Source organism: Schistocerca serialis, chromosome 6 (assembly GCF_023864345.2).
Source record: "Schistocerca serialis cubense isolate TAMUIC-IGC-003099 chromosome 6, iqSchSeri2.2, whole genome shotgun sequence".
Taxonomy (NCBI): domain Eukaryota; kingdom Metazoa; phylum Arthropoda; class Insecta; order Orthoptera; family Acrididae; genus Schistocerca; species Schistocerca serialis.
Window position 1 is genome coordinate 301,480,481 of NC_064643.1, and position 20,655 is coordinate 301,501,135.

Here is a 20,655-nt window from a genome sequence, read left to right on the forward strand (position 1 = left end):
CCCTTCAGTTTTGTTTCATGGTTTCCTTCGCCCAGCACTTTGCTGTCTTTCTTTATGCCTTTTTCTACAACTATTAGCATGGTTTTAGTTATGTGCGTCCCCAACTCGACGCCACGAGTGCACTTACTAGTTTTCAGTTCCTTACTGTTAAAAACAATAAAAAAATGAGGAAGCGTGCGCTATTGGGCGTGAGGATGGCAGCGTTTTAATAGTAGTCACTATTTCAGCAGTTGTTTTAATATCGATACATCGATATTCTCCATCGAGTGGTGTCGATATATACCCCCGATATTTCCTTTCCCGATTATAGATTTAAAAATAGCAATATCGAATGCCAATATTTTTATTTTAGATATCTTTTTCTTCGAAATTTTCGGTAAATATTTGAAACTGTTGTTTTGAAACTGTAGTAGAATATAATTTTACTTTCACTGTGTGCAGGACTCTTACTATTTTTTGAGCTTCCATCACTTCCATTCTTTCTTTTTGACTGTTTGAAGCAAGAGAGATGGCAAAAAGAAGCAGTCCCATTTCACTGCGGGGTGGCAGTGTGAATGGAATAACAAGATTTCCGATGCGTTAATAATAGCTTTTAACTCAACTAGTGTGCCATTTATTCACATCGGCATTCTTCAAAAACAGTTGCTGAAAATGACGAAAGAAAGTCCAAATGACACGATTGGTCTTTGTGGGCGGGCAGAGACGTGTGAGGGAAATTGCTGATAATCGGCGCTCCGTGCTACTTACAGAAATTGCCACGTTTAACTTCACCAACTTCTGCTAATAGTGCTTCTCGTAGGCTACTAGCTTGTGATGTTCAGAATATATAATAATAATCAATACTTAAATATACAGCTCTAAAACTCGCAATACATTTACAATGTATAGACGATATTTTTATAGGCCAGTACGCTGATACTTCCTCTGTAGATATATCGGTACATTCTTTCGATACCTCGAGGCGGGTAATGATACTTGTTGAAATATCGATATATCTGATTCCCGGTATTTATAAAAATATCAACAGTATCAGTCACTATCCTGGTGCCCACACGGTATTTTGGATGCAAGTTGGCCGACGGGAGAACAGATTTTTGGTGCCTTCGGTACGTCCGCTTGTACCACTTACATTGATTACAAGTAGGTTTATATTATGTAACTGTGTATCTGCAGTTATGAAGTGTTATTCATATTCCTTGATCTGTGGCAAGAAAATTAAAGATTTGTAATATATATATGAAAAAAGCAAAACGATATGTTAAAAGGATAAATTATTGTAATATGTGTATGTTTATTGAAAGTTAGTTCATGCCTAGGGAACTTGTATTTTTAACATGTATAAGAAGTAGAGAACTCCCCTCGCAACGGAAGTGGCATGACGCCATTTAAAGGTGATTTTGGCTGTCGAACTGAGCGGACACCTTGTGTGAACGGCACGCAGTATGTGGCTAGCCGTAGCACGGTACATTTCGACGGTTCTAAAAGAGGCAATTGGGAGCTACTTTAAGAAGGATTTGCCTCGGATGTGAATCCGTCTATTATTTGGTATTCTCGGCATAAAGGAATGGCTGTAATAAGTAGAAAATCCGACACCAAGAAGAGATTTTATAACGCATTCGAACATCAAGAGCCATGAGTACAGTTAGCCGCCATGTCGCTTGCCCCCAATCTTCGCCACTGCTTCACTAACATTCAGTAATGTATATGAGCAGGGTCCGCCGCTCGCGGTGTCACGGTAGCGTTGTCGCTTTCCGAGCACAAGGTCCCAAGTGCCGGCACGGTAGCTCACCGTGTTCGGTCAAAGGGTTAGTTACCCTCTGTAACAAAAAAACTGAGTGAATGGAGCAACGTAGAACCTAAACGAGAGTCCTAGGACGTCCGACCAGAACAAACTGAACGAACAGCATAAATCAAAATGAGATTTAAAAAAAAGTTCGATTCCCGGCGGGTTCAAGCATTTTCACCTGCCCTGAGATGACTGGGTGTTGTTGTGTCGTCTTCATCATCATAATCACAAAACATAAATTCGTGATCAGAACCATATCTTCTATCCTGATCACGAACCTATGCAGGGTCCTCACCTAAGTGCTAATAAAATCGAGTATCCTGACTTAAATGAACAATTCTTGCATTCAAGTGTAACCTAACCTAACCTAACCAAGTGATTTTTTGTCTAATGTAAAAGGAGTAGTAAAAGTTAAAGTTAAGAGCACAAAAGTGAAGTTGGATAGGCTTTTGCTAAATTATCCTTACTTTATTACAAAATACAGTTTTGTAGGATTACAGTGCAAGGTTGTGTAAATATTATTGTATAAAATACCTACCTCACAGGTGATAAAAAGGTAAATAAGTTAAGCTCATTTTCAGAATTTGTGTGGTTTTGAATCCTATTATGAATGGTTCCTTTTCTAAAGTTAATTGAGCCTAGTGTTGTATTTTATTCATTTTTCATTCATTTATGAGTTTACATCTTTCATTAACTCCTAAGGTTAAAGTCCGTTAGTTTCTTCTGATAAGTTCACCAAATTCAAAACTATAATACGATACCTTTGTCCATTAGACACACGCGCGGTCAATCTTCGAAATCCTCTCAGAGGGTAACATTAGCGTGTTTCACATTATAGTTATATACGTTAGTGTTATACACCAATACCATATTTAGAGAGAAGCGAAGGTAATACTGTTCCGAGCTGTGGATCGAAGCATTATAATTGCTTCCTTCTTCATTTATACTTCGAGAGTGGCTGAGATCTGGCTTGAAATTGTGTTTTAAATGACTAGCTTCACGGGCCTTGGCTCCGACTATGTTTAATATATTGTTTAAGTTTGCAAGTAAGCGATTTGTTTTACATTCATGCATTTATTTGAATTGGAAACTGGTGTAAATCTTGGTGTGTTCTAGTACTGCCTACGAGGGCTGCCAAGTTTTAACTAAGGTACGTCACTGGGCGGTTGTTCGTCTGGGTTTATATGAACTGTTATTTATTCGTGGGCTCACTGCTGGAACCGTGGGAATCTTTAAGCTATTGAAGCTCAATTTGCCTTTCATGGGGGTATTTTTGATCCGTCGTTGCAACTACAAAAATGCGTGGTGTTTTTCATCAAACGCATTTCGCTTTATTGAGGTAAAGCATGATCAGTTGTCTGTTATTAAGTTTATTTGCGTTTTGATTTGCTTTTTAGATCGAAAAACAGTTAGTTAAGAATAGGTTGGTTTGTACTCACGGTGATTTTTCGGCTGATTTGTCGCTTACAAGTACATGTTTTTTCTATAGTAGGTCTGCCTCCCATCCTAGCTTTTAACGTACTTGCTAGCGGGGGCTGCCTTGTTTGCATTAATCGTTTACGCTTGGGTCGACGAGAGGGTCACTCTGGCCAGGCGGCACTACACATCAAGCGACACACTATGGTTTGTGTGGCCACTTTAGAGTGACTCCGTCTGTATATTGTGCCTGTTGCAGCTAGTCTAAACAACTAACTGACAAAGTTAAGAAATTGTCTATCGTGGTTTGAAACTGGCCTTGGATCTTTAATATTTTGTGTAATAACCGAATCTTACGTGTTCTTCATGTTCCAAGATGTTGATTACTGTATAATTTATTCTCTTATTCTCTAAGGCAATATAACTGAACACATGTTAATTATTCTGCTAATTTTGATCCAGTCAATTTTTCTTAAAGGGTGCAGTTTTTTTTACAGCTGGTTGTGTTTCGGAGTCTGGTTCCACATGATAAATGAATTTGGATTTTTAAAAGTAAACAAAATTAATGTACAGTTTTATTCTGAGTATTAGCGAACCTGTGAACTTATTTTGATGTTAGAGTTTCATCACATAGTCTTGAAACTAGTAAAGCAAGCTCTGGATTAATTTAGGTTAAAAGTAACCTTCTTTTAATTAAATTGTTGTTTTCTAAATGGTTGTGATGAATATATATTTGTGTTTAAAACTGAAAGGTGAATCCTGTTGAACAACCTTGACGTCAAGTCCTACCACGCGAGTGTTTTCGTAGAAATTCGTCGGGGCGTCATTTGTCTGTTTCAGGTAGTCCGTTATTGAGGAGGGTTGGAGATTGGTGATCTGACGATGAAGGGCTGGTGCATGATATAGATGTAGGAGTGGCCGTTTGAATACAAGAAGGGGGGAGTAGATAGCGGTATCGGTGAGGATAAAATGTGAAGGAGAAAAAATAGGGGAAGCACGGGGGAAGGGGAAAAAGTGTAGGAAAATGTGAAGAGAGTAGGGAGAGCGATCCCTGACGACGTGGAATGGGTGGACTGGATTTAAAGTTGGTAGGATTGGGTGAAATTTCTTTGGAAGAGTATGTGGAGTGTGATTAGAGGTAGTGTTGTTGGGATGTGTCAGTAGAGGCAAGGCAGCGAACGAGGAATGGAAAGTGGAGGCGAAACTGAGCCGATACAGTACTGATATCCACAGACATCGAGGATACGTCTCTAGGCAATGCTTATGTCGATGTCACACTAGGTGCCTGAGGAGTCGTGCTATGAGACTACGAGTATAAAGCGCCGTATATGGACCGGCTCATGGTCTCTTCGTCTTCAGCGAATGAAAGTGCTACTCAATCTTGTGGGACAGGGGGGTATCTGTTCGCGTCTAGAGTTGATGACACTTGGTCGGCACACTCTTGCCTTGCACGGAAGCTCGGTGAGATTAATTACACTGTGAGTTTGCACTGTAACCTGAAAATATAGCGGAGTTTCAAGTTACGTCTTGAGTCTAAACCGAGCGCTGGTGTAAAAGCGTTACACTTGGTGGGCCAATTAATATTCCGTGGAGATTAAGAGCTATTTATGCACTGCTGAATATGCTGTCTAGACCGCCTAAAGGTCAAAAGGCGCAATAAGTTCAGATTGTATAATTTGCTAGTTTAGTTGAGTTCCTCCGTAATGCTTGTGGGTTTGCATACTATGGTAAGAGGGATGAACGCAAACCAATAAACGGTGATCTTTACTGTTCAGATTGTATGCTCCGAGTGACACAATGTCTTTTCAGAATATTCATCGATCTCTTGAGTGTTTAATTTTGGCTGAGGGCTCTTAAGCAATTTCATTATTGTTTCTGGTCATTACTGTTGCAGTGTTCCTAAAATTATATACGATCACGCATCTTCATCCTTACTAAATGTCTTTAAGTATTCAATTTTTTAAAAAATTCTTTGAAAAATGAAATATATATTTATAACACTGCAAATGGTTAAGACTAGTTTTTTTAGATGTTTTGGGTAGCCTGTGATTCATTTCAGTCTAGGTGCCTTTGAAATCAAATTTGGAAAGATTTTTAAAAGTATGTCTATTATTTTGACCAAGAATAGGTAAAACCTTTCTTTATTTAAACCATGGTAAAATTTTTATCGAATGAGGGCCCTCTGATTTAAGATCTGTTCCAGCACCGTCATTTGGTTTTCAAATTGCATTACCAAAATGTGTCTTTTATCAAGAGACTTCTGTCTAAAGTGTTCCTTGTTTTATAGTGTAAAAGGCTTTAACTGTTTATTCTGTTTTAAGATCTTTATTATAATTGCTTATTACATCGTTGAAAAATCTGATCCCCTCAGTATAAAAATTGATGTTTGTTTGAGAAGGGAATATGTTTGGCGGCTATTCTGTAAAAGCTGCTGGAAAATGTTATACCCAGAAAGGAACTGTTATTTAACTTAATATTTAAACAATGGATGTTTTACAGTAACAATTTTGTTTATTTTAGTGGCCTTTTTTGTTGTTACTCAAATTCTTAAGCTGCCTTTTCATCTTGTAGTTTGTTGGTAAAATGATGTGATGTGATGTTTGGTATGTGGAGCGTGGTCATCAGCGTCCGTACAAAGTCCCAATTATTGCACAGTCCAGTTTTTCCCACAGTCCAATGTAACCACTGTCACGAACGATTATGTTGATGATGATCTTGATGATGATGATGATAATGAAATGATGAGGACAACACAAACACCCAGTCCCCGGGCAGAGAATCTTGGTAAAATAAAATTGTAATAAATGATAATGAGTATGTCTGGAGTTTAAAAGACCGGAATATCGTGCTTGGTGTAGGCTTTCTCTATGTCGAGGGAGATCAAAATAGTTGATTTATAAGTAGGATAGGTGAATGTATCAAGGTGAATATATCAAGAGCTCAGATGGAAAACCAGTTCTAAGCAAGGAAGGGAAAGCGGAAACGTGGAAGGGGTATATAGAGGGTCTATACAAGGGCGATGTACTTGTGGGAAGTATTATGGAACTTGACGATGACGTGGATAAAGATGAAATGAGAGATATGATATTGAGAGAGAGAATTTAACAGAGTACTGAAAGAACTGAGTCTAAGCAAGGCCCCAGGAGTAAACAACATTCAATTAAAACTACTGATAGCCTTGGGAGAGACAGCCACGACAAATCTCTTCCATCTGGTGAGCAACATGTATGAGACAGGCGAAATACCCTCGGACTTCAAGAAGAATATAGCAGTTCCAATTCCAAAGAAAGTAGGTGTTGACATGTGTGAAAGTTACTGAACTATCACTTTAATAAATCGTGGTTGCCAAAATAGTAACACGAATTCTATACAAACGAATGGAAAAACTGGCAGAAGCCGATCTTGGGGAAGATAAGTTTGGATTCCATAGAAATGTTGGAACACGTGAGGCAATACAGACAATACGACTTATCTTAGACGATAGGTTAAGAAAGGCAAAACTAAGTTTCTAGCGTTTGTAGACTTAGATAAAGCTTTTGACAATGTTGACTGGAATACTCTCTTTCGAATTCTGAAGATGGCAGGTGTAAAATACAGGGAGCGAAACGCAATTTACAATTGGTACAGAAACCGGATGGCAGTTATAAGAGTCGAGGGCCATGAAAGGAAAGCAGTGGTTGAGAAGGGAAAGAGAGAGGATTGTAGCCTATCCCCGATGTTATTAAATTGGTAAGCTGAACAAGCAGTAAAAGAAACAAAAGAAAAATTTGGAGTAGGAATTAAAATCTATGAAGAATAAATAAAAACTTTGAGATTTGCCGACGACATTTTAATTCTGTCAGAGACAGCAAAGGATCTGGAAGGGCAGCTGAACGGAATTGACAGTGTCTTGAAAGGAGGATATAAGATGAACATCAACAAAAACAAAACGAGGATAATGGAATGTAGTCGGATTAAATCAGGTGATGCTGAGGGAATTAGATTAGGAAATGAGACACTTAAAGTAGTAAATGAATTTTGCTATTTGGAGATCAAAATAACTGATTATTGTCGAAGTAGAGAGATATAAAATGTAGACCGGCTATGGTAATGAAAGTTTTTCTGAAGAAGAGAAATTTGTTAATATCGAGTATAGATGTAAGTGTCAGGAAGTCTTTCCTGAAAGTATTTGTATGGAGTGTAGCCGCACATGGAAGTGAAACACGGACGATAAACAGTGTAGACAAGAAGATAATAGAAGCTTTCGAAATTTGGTGCTACAGATGAATGCTGTAGATGGGTAGATCACGTAACTATTGAGGAGGTACTGAATAGAACTAGGGAGAAGAGGAATTTGTGGCATAAACTGTCCAGAATAAGGGATTGGTTAGAAGAACACTATGAGGCATCAAGGGATCACCAATTTAGTATTGGTGGGAAGCATGGAGGGTAAAACTCGTAGGGGGAGACCAAGAGATGAATACACCAGGCAGATTCAGAAGAGTGTAGGTGTATTGAAGTAAGTCTAGTTTTGCAGCACACCTAGCACAAAACTGCCTTTCAGTTACAAACATAAAAAAAACCTTCATATTCTACACATTGCAGACAAGGGAATAATAGTGGACCTGCTGCAACAATTAGAACTTTCTGATCATAAAAATAAGTCTCCATCTTAAATGAACAAATAGATTTAGCACATAACCCGTTCTTGTAAAATTTCGAAGAATCATTACTTTGAAATACTCACAAAAAACAGCGTCCACTCCTCCTTCCCTTCCTCCGACTTTCTCTCACTCTCTCTCTCTCTCTCTCTCCCTCTCTCCCTCTCTCTCTCTCTCCTTCTCCCTCTCCCTCTCTCTCATTCTCCCACACTGGCACACCAACTTAACACTTTCTTTCTCATTCTACTACATAAAGACATACATACACACACACACACACACACACACACACACACACACACACACACACAAACAATTTCGTCCTCCCACATACCATACAACCTACCTTAACAGTTTATTATTTAACAAAAGAGAGTAATTCTATGATGTTTGTTATTAATTTCTTAAATTTACATGAAATGTAAATCGAAATTGCGGTTCTTAAATCGTAGTTGTATTCTACCAAATTGAATTTTTAACTTATTTTATAAATAGCACATGTCAATTTTTCCATATTACTAAATGGTATTTTACTATAGAGAAATAGATCCATACTTACTGTGTATTAGAAGAGCTGAAGAAAGAGAATTTCTGTCCTAACACCAACTCTTTGTCGTAACTCTAGCCGTACTTTTTGGTTTATCTACGTTTTGTAAAGCATGTGGAACGTGTTGCCTGAGGCTAAGCGTGTAAAGTGCAGTACAATTAACGTGACTGGAAAACATTCAGTACGTTTTCCAGAATACTTTGTATACCACCAACGAATACTAAACACTGTAATTAAACCAACAGAATCTATCTCATAATGTAAATTATTCTCGCCACACTCATTGCTTACATGTTTCGTTTATTCATCTTGCCACATCTACATGACTCCCATGCTGCTTCAGACTATTAATATATGTACCATCTGTTGATGAATCGCCAGGCGGTTCGAAACCCGTAATGGAGTATTAAAAAATGAAGAACAACACAGAACGCTACTGGTTGCAGCAATTTCAATAAACATTTATTCGTCACAGTCGCAGTGCTCCTCATCCACAAAGGGTAAAAGTCTTAAGTGAACTTACATTTCAACCAATCACGACAAATATATAATATTTTCAAATATTTAACAGCTCCTATATTAAAATCTGTACTGTAACAAAATACGGCGCACTGTCTGGGATATGTTTGACGAAGTTGTAGGCAAACCCAAAGTCGCCGATTAGTTAGCGAAGTCAATACAGAACGCAAGCTACGAGATATTCAATAGGGTAGTTTTCAAACCTACTCGCGCATCGATATCGTAGATCTACGAGAACAGCCGTCCGTGGCAGGAAGTGGGCAACCCAGGGAGCGGCAGCGCAGTGCCGATGCATACGCATGATTCCGAAACGTAAGCAGAAACGGTGAAAAGCGAACTGTGTGTTCAGCGCTATGGTTCTGTCCTGAGTAGCGATGTGGTTTTGAGACTAATTTTTGCCACATAAAGAAATGTAAAAGTGAGTAATTCAGACAGTATTTGTGGTAACAGAATGGTCAGTGACGAAGAATTTTCATATAGTGAGATTATTGTAAGTCGATTTAGTACCCGTGAAATGAAAGTGCAGTAAATTTAATATTGGAAGCTATGGCGAAGGTGAGTGGCCAAAAGGCTGAGATTAAGCAGAGGAGCTGATCGAAAATAGCGTGTGGAATATTCGATTAACTGAAAATAACGTTGAAAATAATCTGAATTTGGAGTTAGAAAGTATCTCAACCTTCTCACGAGATTGAATTCTGATGTCAAGGACGAGATATGTAGAACAAACTGCAGGCTGGAAGCTGAATGTTCTACAGGGTGATCAGAAACAATCTGACAAGCTTGTAAGGGTGTTGCAGGGTAGGTTGTGCGAGGAAGTAATTGTTAAGAAAAAAATTGGGTACCTTGCTCCGTGCCCGATTTAGTTAGCAGGAAGTTGCGCCTGCAAATGAACTAAAATGCGCCAATGCGCAGACATCTGTTGGTCTGTGAGTTAATTCTGTTCGAATGATTATTACCAGTTGAAAGATGCCTTTTCCGGATATGACAAATTTAAGCTAGGTGAGGAAAGTTACGTGTGTTCGGTTGAGGAAACCAAATGAAGAACTTGTTTGGCGACACTATCTCTGGCAGGCTGCTTGAATTTGGTGCAAAACGACCTGATTGTCTAACTTCCAGTGCTCATTAAATCGGAAACGGCGGGATGTATTCAGTTTATTTTTCTTTCCCATTATTTCTCAGCACAACCTACCGTGAAATGCCCGCACAAGCTTTTCAGTCTGTTTCTGACTACTCTGTATATTGCAAGAAAAATAATGGTTTTTGTCAGTTCATTTCGTTTTCTCTGTGTGGTGACGATAGTTCATAATCGCTTGTAGTATAACCTGCTTCAGTCCCACTTTCAGATGATGCGACCCCAAAAACACATGTATTCTGATCGTCAGCTTCTCATGTTTCATTAACAGTCAGATATATTTGTCCAAATAGCTTCTCGTTAACAGGTCGAATAGCGTATTCGCGAATGAGGGGTTCCATTTTTATCACATTGCGATACACTGTTAATTGTGAAATATAGCTTAGAAAACTGCCACGATATGAACTGGATTGAAGTGTTGCATGTTGCTGTCTGAAAAAGAAACGATTGTAATATTTAATTGAAAGGGTTTAAATTCTGCACAAGACAGCAGCGGAAACTGCCTGAATGAACGTACCGTAAGGGCCCCATCTTATAATACCGCACATCAGGCAGTGCAGTGGTGTAGTTGTGCGCAACATGGACGTGTAGTTCAAAAATCATAGATCTTTATGATTTGAAACTAGCTATTTCCTCAACAAGCGACTATCGCCACTGCAACACAAAGTCCAGTACGAATGTTTCACCCAAATACGACTCACACAGTTGAAACACCTACCTTGTTTGAGTGACGGTATCAAAATGACAACCTGATTGTTAGAATTATCTATGTGTATATTATGTTGAAAAAACAGAACGAGTCCCGTCTTAGTGCAAAAAAAAAAAAAATAAAATAAAATAAAATATAAAAAAAAGTGGAACTGTGATCGCGATGATGATGGTGCATGTATGTACGCACTGCGTACTTTGAAAATTTTTCCATAAATAAAGTTTTGGAAAGGTGTTATAACTTACTTTTTGTGTATAAATATACAGGATTTCAATTTTTTTTGCTTGGATATAGTTTTCCGCCTGTCAGAGTACGTAGTGCTTCATTTTAAACTTTCGTACCGTTTAACAAGGTAAGAACTGTAAACCTTTAAATAAATACACTGAGGTGACAAAAATCATGGGACAGAGATCTACACATAAAAGGATGGCGGTATTATCGCATACACATGATTTAATACGGCAGTGCATTGCTAGAGCTGTCATTTGTAGTCAGCTGATCCATGTGAAAAGGTTTTGGACATGATGAAGGCCACACGACGGGAATTAACAGACTTCTAACGCGGAATGGTAGCTGGAGCTAGACGCATGGGACATTCCAGTTCGAAAATCTTTAGGGAATTCAATATTTCTAAATCCACAATATAATGAGCGTCCCGACAATACTAAAGTTCAGGTATTACCATTCACCACGGAGAATGCCGTAACCGACAACCTTCACTTCACGACCGAGAGCAGAGGCGTTTGCGTGGAGTTGTCAGTGCGAACAGTCAAGCAACAATAGTGAAACAACCGCATAGATCATTGTGCGACGTATGACGAACGTATGCGTTGCAACAGTGCGGCAAAATTTGACGTTAACTAATTATGACAGCAGACGACCGACAAGAGCGCCTTTGCTAACAGCACAACGTCGACTGTAGCCCCTCTCTTGGGTTGGTGACCACGTCGGTTGGATCCTAGACAACTGGAAAACCGCGGCCTAATCAGATGAGTCCGGCAAGAGCCGATGGTGGAAATCGAAAGCGGCGCAGACCCCACGAAGTTTGTCAACAGTGGTTGGTGGCAGTGGCTCCGTAGTGGTGTGGACCGTGTTTGCATGGAATGGACTGGGTCCTCTGGTTTAACTTAATCTGTCATTGAGTGTAAATGGCTTTGTTCGGCTACTTGGAGATCATCTGTAGCTATTCATTGACTTCATGTTCCCTAACAATGAGAGAAGTTTTATGGATGAAAATCCAATTTGAAGAATATTATGGAGAATCCGAGCAAATGATTTGACCACTCAGATCGCCAGATATAATCCCATCGAACACTTATGGCACATAAGCAAGAAGTCACAAAATTCTGCACCGGCAAATGTTCTACTATTGTGGACGGTTCTCCACGGCATCTTCCTTGAGGATGCGTGCGTGATCCTACTGGCGCCACTTGTGTACGCGCTCCATCGATTCTTGCCCTTGTCGTATCATCTTTGCTGGATTATATGCTTCCTCTGGGCTGTGTGGTGGCGAGAGTTGTGTCGGACACGGAGCTGGATGGGTGTGTCTGGGTATTTGGCATCTTGGTGATTGCAGCGAGTTAACACCAATGACCATTGGCCTATGCGGGCCCGCGTCTTCCTGCAGCGTTGACAGTTGCTAATGCCGAGTTTAGTGGGCAAGGAGCTGCTCTCGTCGCGTGCAACCTGTTTACGACGTGCGACAGACATTGTGGTGTACTAAATAAGCCGAGATATACTGAACAACTTGTTAGCAGCCGCGAGCAGGAGGGCAGTATTATCCGGTTCCTACCTGCAGTTCTGAAGCTATTGGGCAACTTGGCACTTTTTGAAATCATCTTTGAAGACTGTTTAGTAAACTTAAAGATTGTTAGTTCTGACTGGTGTGAGCGGGCCAGGAATCCAGTATCTTTATGCCTTTCGGTGGCGCTATTATTTTGCAATGTTGATCTTGTACTACTGATGGTAATTTCTGTTTGTTGTAGACCTTATGGCCCTTCCTGGGGCGAGTTACTGGATTTGCCTGCAACTAAAGTTGTGTGCTCTCAGCAGAAAGGTATGCACGTGTGGGTCATGTGTGTGTGCGTGCCTGTATTTGCACACTCTCTTACTCTGTGTGGACTAGCCCTTCGGGTATAGTTTTTTAACCAGCCATCTGCTATTTGATGCGTATCCCAAATGCGGTGTCTATTAGTCCCGAAGAGGCCGCAGTAAAGGTATATCTCGATTTTTAAAATGTTGTTGGAGTTATTATGTAATTATTCTGTTAAATGGGCTTGTGCATTGCTTCTTGTGATTGCTGAGAAAGTTAACATGCAATGTTAGAGTGAGCGGCTCCCATACTGAAGTCTTAATAGTTGAATTTTCAATTGCCGATTTACGTATTTCTGTGTATGTTAATTTTTATCGAACTTGTTTTGCTGTTTGTGGTTTGGTATATGTTCACAGCTGTGCATCGACAGCGGTTGACGCATTGATGTTTTGCTGGTCCGTGCCAGGGACATGTTTTTCTTCTACTTCGGCGGCCTTCCCGTCATCGCACAATGCCTGAGTGTTAGCAGGTCACCTACTTCTCTGCGGGTCTTCCATTACAACCTCAAGTTGAGTAGTTTGTTGTTATTCTTTTAGCATCGTGCAACGGCAGGGGTGTCGCCGGATTAAGAGGTAACTGACTCAGTATTTCTGTTATTGTAAGGCCCTTGTGGGCATGTTATAAAAGTCTTTCAGCAAATTGAGAGCTGAGTTTCTTGTTTTCCTTAAAATTTATGGGTTTAATTGTTATTATCATTTTAATTGTGTTTCAGGGACCCGGTACTTTGTTCTAGCACTTAATGTGATTTCATGGAACAGGCTTGTAGCCAAGCAGTGAAGTACTACTGTTGCTTCGGTTTTAATGTGACTAGCCTTTGGGCAGTTTGGCTGTGTCTTGTCTGTAAGAGAGCAGAATAACCAGTGGAGATGTATGCATTTTAGTGCTTTCTATTTAATGTTTGTTGAACTTTTATTCAAGTCCTGTTGTGTGATCAGCCCGCAGTTGTGATCTAGTTGCGAGGACTGAGTGCTGTCCCAGGTTTATTTAATTAATTAACTGTTTCTCGTCAGACCACCATTGTGTTGCACAGTTGACATTTTTGAGTGCTATTAGTAATTTTATGTATAATGCAAATGTCCTTATACTCTGTAGATTTAGTTTATAAATCTTAACTGTCTGCATGTATTTCGTAAGAATCTTGGTAACTGTCAGTTGACAAATGACTCAATTGTTATTAAATAAAAATATTTGTTTTGGAATGATAAATGGCTCACCATGTTAGGCCACCCTTCCACGTGTTTTCGTTAAGTGAATCCCGATCCTTGTTCTCGGTCTCAGACGGCCATAAAGTCAGCCGAGCTCAGCATTTCTGCAGGTGACTTCCAGAAACTTATTTAATCCACGCCACGTCGAATTGGTCGAAGGCATATGCGACACTCACCAGTGAAGAGAACGTGATGCCTATCCTGAGCGGTCCATTCGGCATGTTGTTGGGCACATCTGTACCTTGTTGCATGGTGTTACAAAGATGGGCCTCGCCATGGTCATCGGGAGTGAAGCTGCGCATCATGCAGCCTATTGCGCACAGTTGGAATCGTAACACGACGTGCTGTGGCTGCACAAAAAGCATTATTCAACATGGTGGCGTTGCTGTCAGGGTTCCTCGGAGCCATAATCCGTAGATAGCGCCCACTGCAGCAGTACCCCTTGGGCAACCTGACCGAGGCATGTCATCGATATTTCCTGTCTCTCTGTATCTCCTCCATGTCCGAACAACATCACTTTGATTCACTCCGAGACGCCTGGACACTTCCCTTGTAGAGAGTGCCCCCCTGTCACAAAATAATAATGTGGACGTGGTGGAACCGTGGTATTGACCGTCCAGGCACGGTATAACTGCAGACAACACGACCCGTGTACCTCCTTCTTGGTGGGATGACTGGAACTGATCGGCTGTCGGACCCCCTACGTCTAATAGGCGCTGCCAATGCATGGTTGTTTACATCTTCGGGCGGGTTTAGTGACATCTGTGAACAGTCAAAGAGACTGTGCCTGTGATACAATATCCACAGTCAACGTCTATCTTCAGGAGTTCTGGGAACCGGGGTGTTGCAAAACTTTTTTGATGTGTGTGGTATACCTTTATCTAAATCCTGTGATATTCTGTAACACATGATATCCCCCGCGATATCACGAAGCAGAGATTCTCCACGAAACTGTACTTGACGCGCTGTTTAAATTGAGTCCCATTTCATTTTTCGGAGTCAACAGAAGCTACTAAACTCTACACCAATAGCTGTGCGCCCTCGTGCCTTCAAAGCCTATATTTACTCTTTTTTACGGGATTTCGTAAATTTTCTCCTGGTTTCAACAGTCATACAGCTGTGAAATCCCAGTATTTTAAGGCCAATGGTACTGTCCATGAGTATTTTGAGGATAATGAGTAAGCTAGTGTAATGAGTATTTAAAGCAGGTGGAATTGTTCGTCACATCTTAGTGCTACATAGATGATTATTCTACGAACATTTTGCGTTAGATAACCTAAAGTCTAACCCAGCAACATGTGACGACAAACTCATTTCATTACACAGTATGGATGAAGTCGATTTGTGACAGTTTATCAGATACATGACCTATAATCATTACATTTAAGAAGTCTTATAAGAATTCCTACGTAATTATCATGATGCAGATCGTCCTTCCAAGAGAGAATTGACACCCAATGAACTACATTAAATAATAATAATTAATGTATCGTAGTAAAATGTTTCCTCACTCTTTCTCTAATATACCACATAGTTATAGCACAAACAGCTTGACATCCAGGGCTCTACGAAGCTGAACTTAAGATTTTACAGACGTTCTGTTCATGACACTAAGAACTGAACTTTAGGAGTGCCACTACATTCACTCAGCTCAACCAATCTTGTAATAACGGATGAAGTAGTCTATGTAGTTGTAAGTTATAAGTGAAAGTGTGATCCACTGTGTCACATTTTTTTTAATTCAGCTTGAAATCAAATGCCGACCGCTGTGGCCGAGCGGTTCTAGGCGCTTCAGTCCGGAACCGCGCTACTGCTACTGTTGCCGGCTCGAATCCTGCCTCGGGCATGGATGTGTGTGATGTCCTTAGGTTAGTTAGGTTTAAGTAGTTCCAAGTCTAGGGGGCTCATGACGTCAGATGTTAAGTCCCATAGTGCTTAGAGTCATTTGAACTATTTGAAACCAAGTATCTCTTTACCAGTACTTTCGATAGTACGACTTAAAAAAAGCGGTTGTTAGCTGGTTAAATATAGATATCTATACAGCTAAATCTGAATTGCATGTGCCCATGTGCCCGAATTTTAGTTGTTCATCGCATGACAATCACGCTTTGTTTCAATACCTGGAACTAAAAAACGTTAACTACGGTCTAAGCTACGACCATCAGTGTGCTGTTGGTGACAGCTGAGAGTTGTTCATGTATTCCTGAACAATTTGGCTGCACGCGCAAAATATTTGATGCATCATATACGCCAATTAAAACCAAAAGACACAGACGTAGGTCCAGTTTATGAGGCCATTACTAAGCAATCATTTACATGTACATGGTGCACCTGTTAACACAGGGCACCCCAATAAGATACGTAAGGAGTCAATATATCGACGTGCGGATTTCGTTACGTTATAGCGAACATTGTGGCGCATTCCATGACGGAGGCAATTAGTTTCAGCGTTTATGGCTGTGGAATTATGACTCGTGATTTTTTTAAACACAACTGTTCACGTTTTCCTGTAACATTGGAAAGAGCGTTCACCGACGTAGCGTGTTTGTGACCTGATCAAATACTAACAATATTAAAGGGCCAGCAAGAAGTTTTATGCCACCAGGAAAAGACGCATCATTAGCGTGTTCCCTACTGTACTAGATGCAAGCAAAGTTTTAACTGAGGTACCTACATAGATATATACATACATAGATATACACATTTTGTTAATATGTACGGATACATCAGGATATTTTTCAGTGGGAAAATATGGGTTTACTTTGTGCAGATATTTCAGTTATTTAAAATTTTATTCCATTGCTTGCCTAATCAATACTATCGACGATGTCAAATAATGGTATCTCCTGTAATTACCGGCTTTGGTGTAAAATGTTGATCATAGGCCATGCCGACAAGAATGCCATGTCGCCTAAAGTGTGACTTATAACTAGCGAGCAATTACTTCAGTATTCTCTCGAGTACTTGAAGTGTCGATACGAATGCGTCATTTGTGTTCTTGAGTGAAAGAAGCTTCGTTTTTGATTCAGGCACCGTAGTATTGGATTTTGTATTTCAAGTTTAATTAACGAAACATTTTAAAGTTCTTGGGGAGCTTCAGAAGCTTTGAACGAAGCGAACGCCCAGTTACAGAGCCGAGGTGCGTTCTTTTGCAAGAAGTATGAGCCATTGGTCTATTGCTAAGGTCGCGGTGTAATCATGCAAATGTTTGTTAACAGGAATAAGTGCCTAAACTGTTACATCATACAAGTAATTGTGTCAGAAAGGAATACATGAATTTTACAATATAGGTACGAAATACATTTTTAAAATACATGTCATCGAATGCAGTAATTATAACCGATAACGCTTATGTTTTGTTACGTCGGCTGCTATGAGTAAAATTTCGTAACAGGAAACAATTGAATAAGCTTTATACAGGGAAGGTATGACGCAAACCAAAACTGTTCCCCACTGTACTTTAACTATACGTTAAATGTATTCCACCATACACTCGTTTTGGTCACCAACCCATAACTCTTTGTAAGCTACTATTTATCGCTTGACGTTATGAGGCACAAACTCTTCTTAACTTTTGCAACACCTTACAATACTTTCTAGATTTTAAACTTTAATCATGAATGGTACGCAGTGTTGTTTTTACAATCCAAATAAACAATTTTCTAGTTAAAGGACTACAGACAACATGTAAAAATATGTTATTTTAAATATATGCCAATTTTAATACTGTTTCTATATTTTCCATTACGCTTCTTCTTCTCCTGCATCCCTCTCCCCCCTCGCCGCCAACCTCCCACCACTCGTTTTATTATGTCACTTAATTATTATAACATGACACGTATAACCGTAATATACGTTTCATTATACCTTTATTGTAATCTCTAAGAATTAGCTCGGATTACATGAATTAAAAAATGTGTAACGTGGAACAGTAAATCGCTTAGGTCAGATGCACAAATGTGACTGTGCCATTATTGTTGCTTATTAATGTCACACTAGTTATATGTAGGTAATCTGTATGGTTGCTGTTTACTGTTGGTTAACTAATGTGCGGCAGTTTCAACGTTTGGGTACTGAGGAACAATTTTGGTTTGTCATTCTCTACCTGTATAACACTTGTGCATTAGTTCGCCGTTATGAAATTTTACTATGAGTAGCAGACAAAGAAATACAAAAGCGCCACCTATTATTCATCTTCACGACGGGGATTTAAAAAAATACCTTTTTAAAGTATATTGAAAAATGTAATTATTTATATACTGTGACAGGTTAAACACATTCTTGTTAACAATAAATAGCCTTATTACACCACAGCCTTAGCGCCACCTAGCGAATCACTGCATCTACCTTTCATCGTGATACAATGGATATAGTCCATTTCATCAGAAGAAACTGTATTCAGTGTGTAGGATAAAGCCAGATAGTCACTGCTGGTAGTTTCCACTTACAAATTCATATTTACGATAATATTGGATTGAAAAGTAAGGACGACAGGAACATCTTTTCGCTTAACCTGTATGTGAGGCGCAGACCAACTAATGAAACATACTACCATTGCAGCACATTTTTCCTGGAATTTTGGTACAAAGCGTACTTCTTACAATAACTGTAAACAAATAATTGTGGTTTGGATCTATTATGCAATCTGTACAGTATCGATACAGAAATCACCTTTATATTAGCCTTGTGTCTTATGATGAGGTTTCTTCACGTATGTTACATCAATCCACCATAACGTGGTGACGCTTTTAATTTCCAAATATAAATTCGTCTTCAGGTCACTCCAGTGGCCTCTCCGCCCACCATGGTGCAGAGCCGCCGCATCAGACACAGCATGTGGGGGTGTTGGAGAGGACCGAGTGGCTGCTAAACAGTTCGACAGCGACGCCGCGGCCAGTACCACCTGAGGCGACAGTTGCCGATTCAATAAAACTTCAGATTAATGAGATAGCATGGTCTCGTTATTTAATTGGAACAAGGCGGTGTTGTGGTAACACACACGGGACTCGCACGATGGTTCGAGTCCCCTTTAGACTACCAAGATTTAAGTTTCCAGTGGTATATCTAAATAGGTTAAGGCAACCGCGTGGATGGTTCTTTCGGAATAACACTCTTGCGATTTTGTTCCCCCATGCGAGGTCTGTCTGTCATTACCTCTCCGTATATGAACGTTAGACCCGAATATTTCTTACTTCCCTTCTGTATTTCCATAAGAAATTGAGTTGAGCGATATTTAAAAAAAGTTATTGTCTTAATGGTACACGAGTACAAACATTTAGAACCCACAGGAATAGCTCTTCAAAATTTGCTAAATCAGTTTAAACGCAAAGTCATTTGCATCAACGATAATACTTAAAAGAGTAGAATGGCTAGAAAGTCTCTTCATCTGAGGACACAAACTATTCCCCGTAGTCCCAACACTTTCTCATGAACTCTGTGAGCCTCGTGTAATATAACCCTACACAACGCAAAAACTAAAACGTAATCGACATTTATCGCCCTCAGTATACAGTGTTCAATGGACTCGGCTTTTTCTTATTCATTAGTCTATCTTTAATCGTACCTGGAAAACTATGTGGGTATGAAACAGTAGGTATCTTGACACACTCAACAACTGGTCATAATAGAAACGTGACAGTGTCTTTGCAAGGAGAAAACATAATTTAAACCACTCTTACCGAAATCAAACTCATGCTGCATTTCATTGATCTGCATTGTGCGAATAACAGTTGATTAGCGTATCGATGCAACCCCAAACAAGTAAACGAAGGAACTAATACTACGAACGTATGCTCATCTTAAAGACCTACTAACAATTCAAAAAGTATTCATTTACCACTACTGCTCATATTGCGGCAGTTCCTTCTTATGACGTACCCGTCCCCCTACGATTTTAATGATGTTTGATTTTCTTTTGAACACTATAGTAATGTTGTAGAGGAAAATTCTGACATGTAGACACATTTTTACTTCATTTTTTATTTGCCAGCATGCAAATCCGGTATTTCTCGGTATTCATTTTGCCAATTTCCTATTAGAAATGGAAACAAAATATGAACTTGTTTGTAGTGTAATATCGAAAAAAATTTATTTCCATGTGTTCATGAAAACACCTATGAAATTATGAGACAGTCGTACAAACAAATATACATAATGTACAGATGTATAAGTACAGCTGCTTCGCGTGTCTACAACGTGATTTTTTAGATGTCTCTAAGGCAACTCGTCTTCATAGTTTCCGCCTACAGCCGTTTGCGCTTCGCAGTTGAAAGCTTTCGCCGGCCGAAGTGGCCGAGCGGTTCTAGGCGCTACAGTCTGGAACCGCGGGACCACTGCGGCCGCCGGTTCGAATCCTGCCTCGAGCATGTATGTGTATGATGTCCTTAGGTTAGTTGGGTTTAAGTAGTTCTGAGTTCTAGGGTACTGATGACCTCAGAGCCATTTGAACCATTTTTTTGAAAGCTGTCAAAAACACTGCCCGGTGCCAGAGATTTTGTTATGCTGAGCCCACTGTAGAAGACTCTTTGTAGTAAATAATACAATGATAGGAACTTCATTCACGAAGCAGCGTGTTTCCACGGATATCAGTTTTTACGACGTCATATTTCC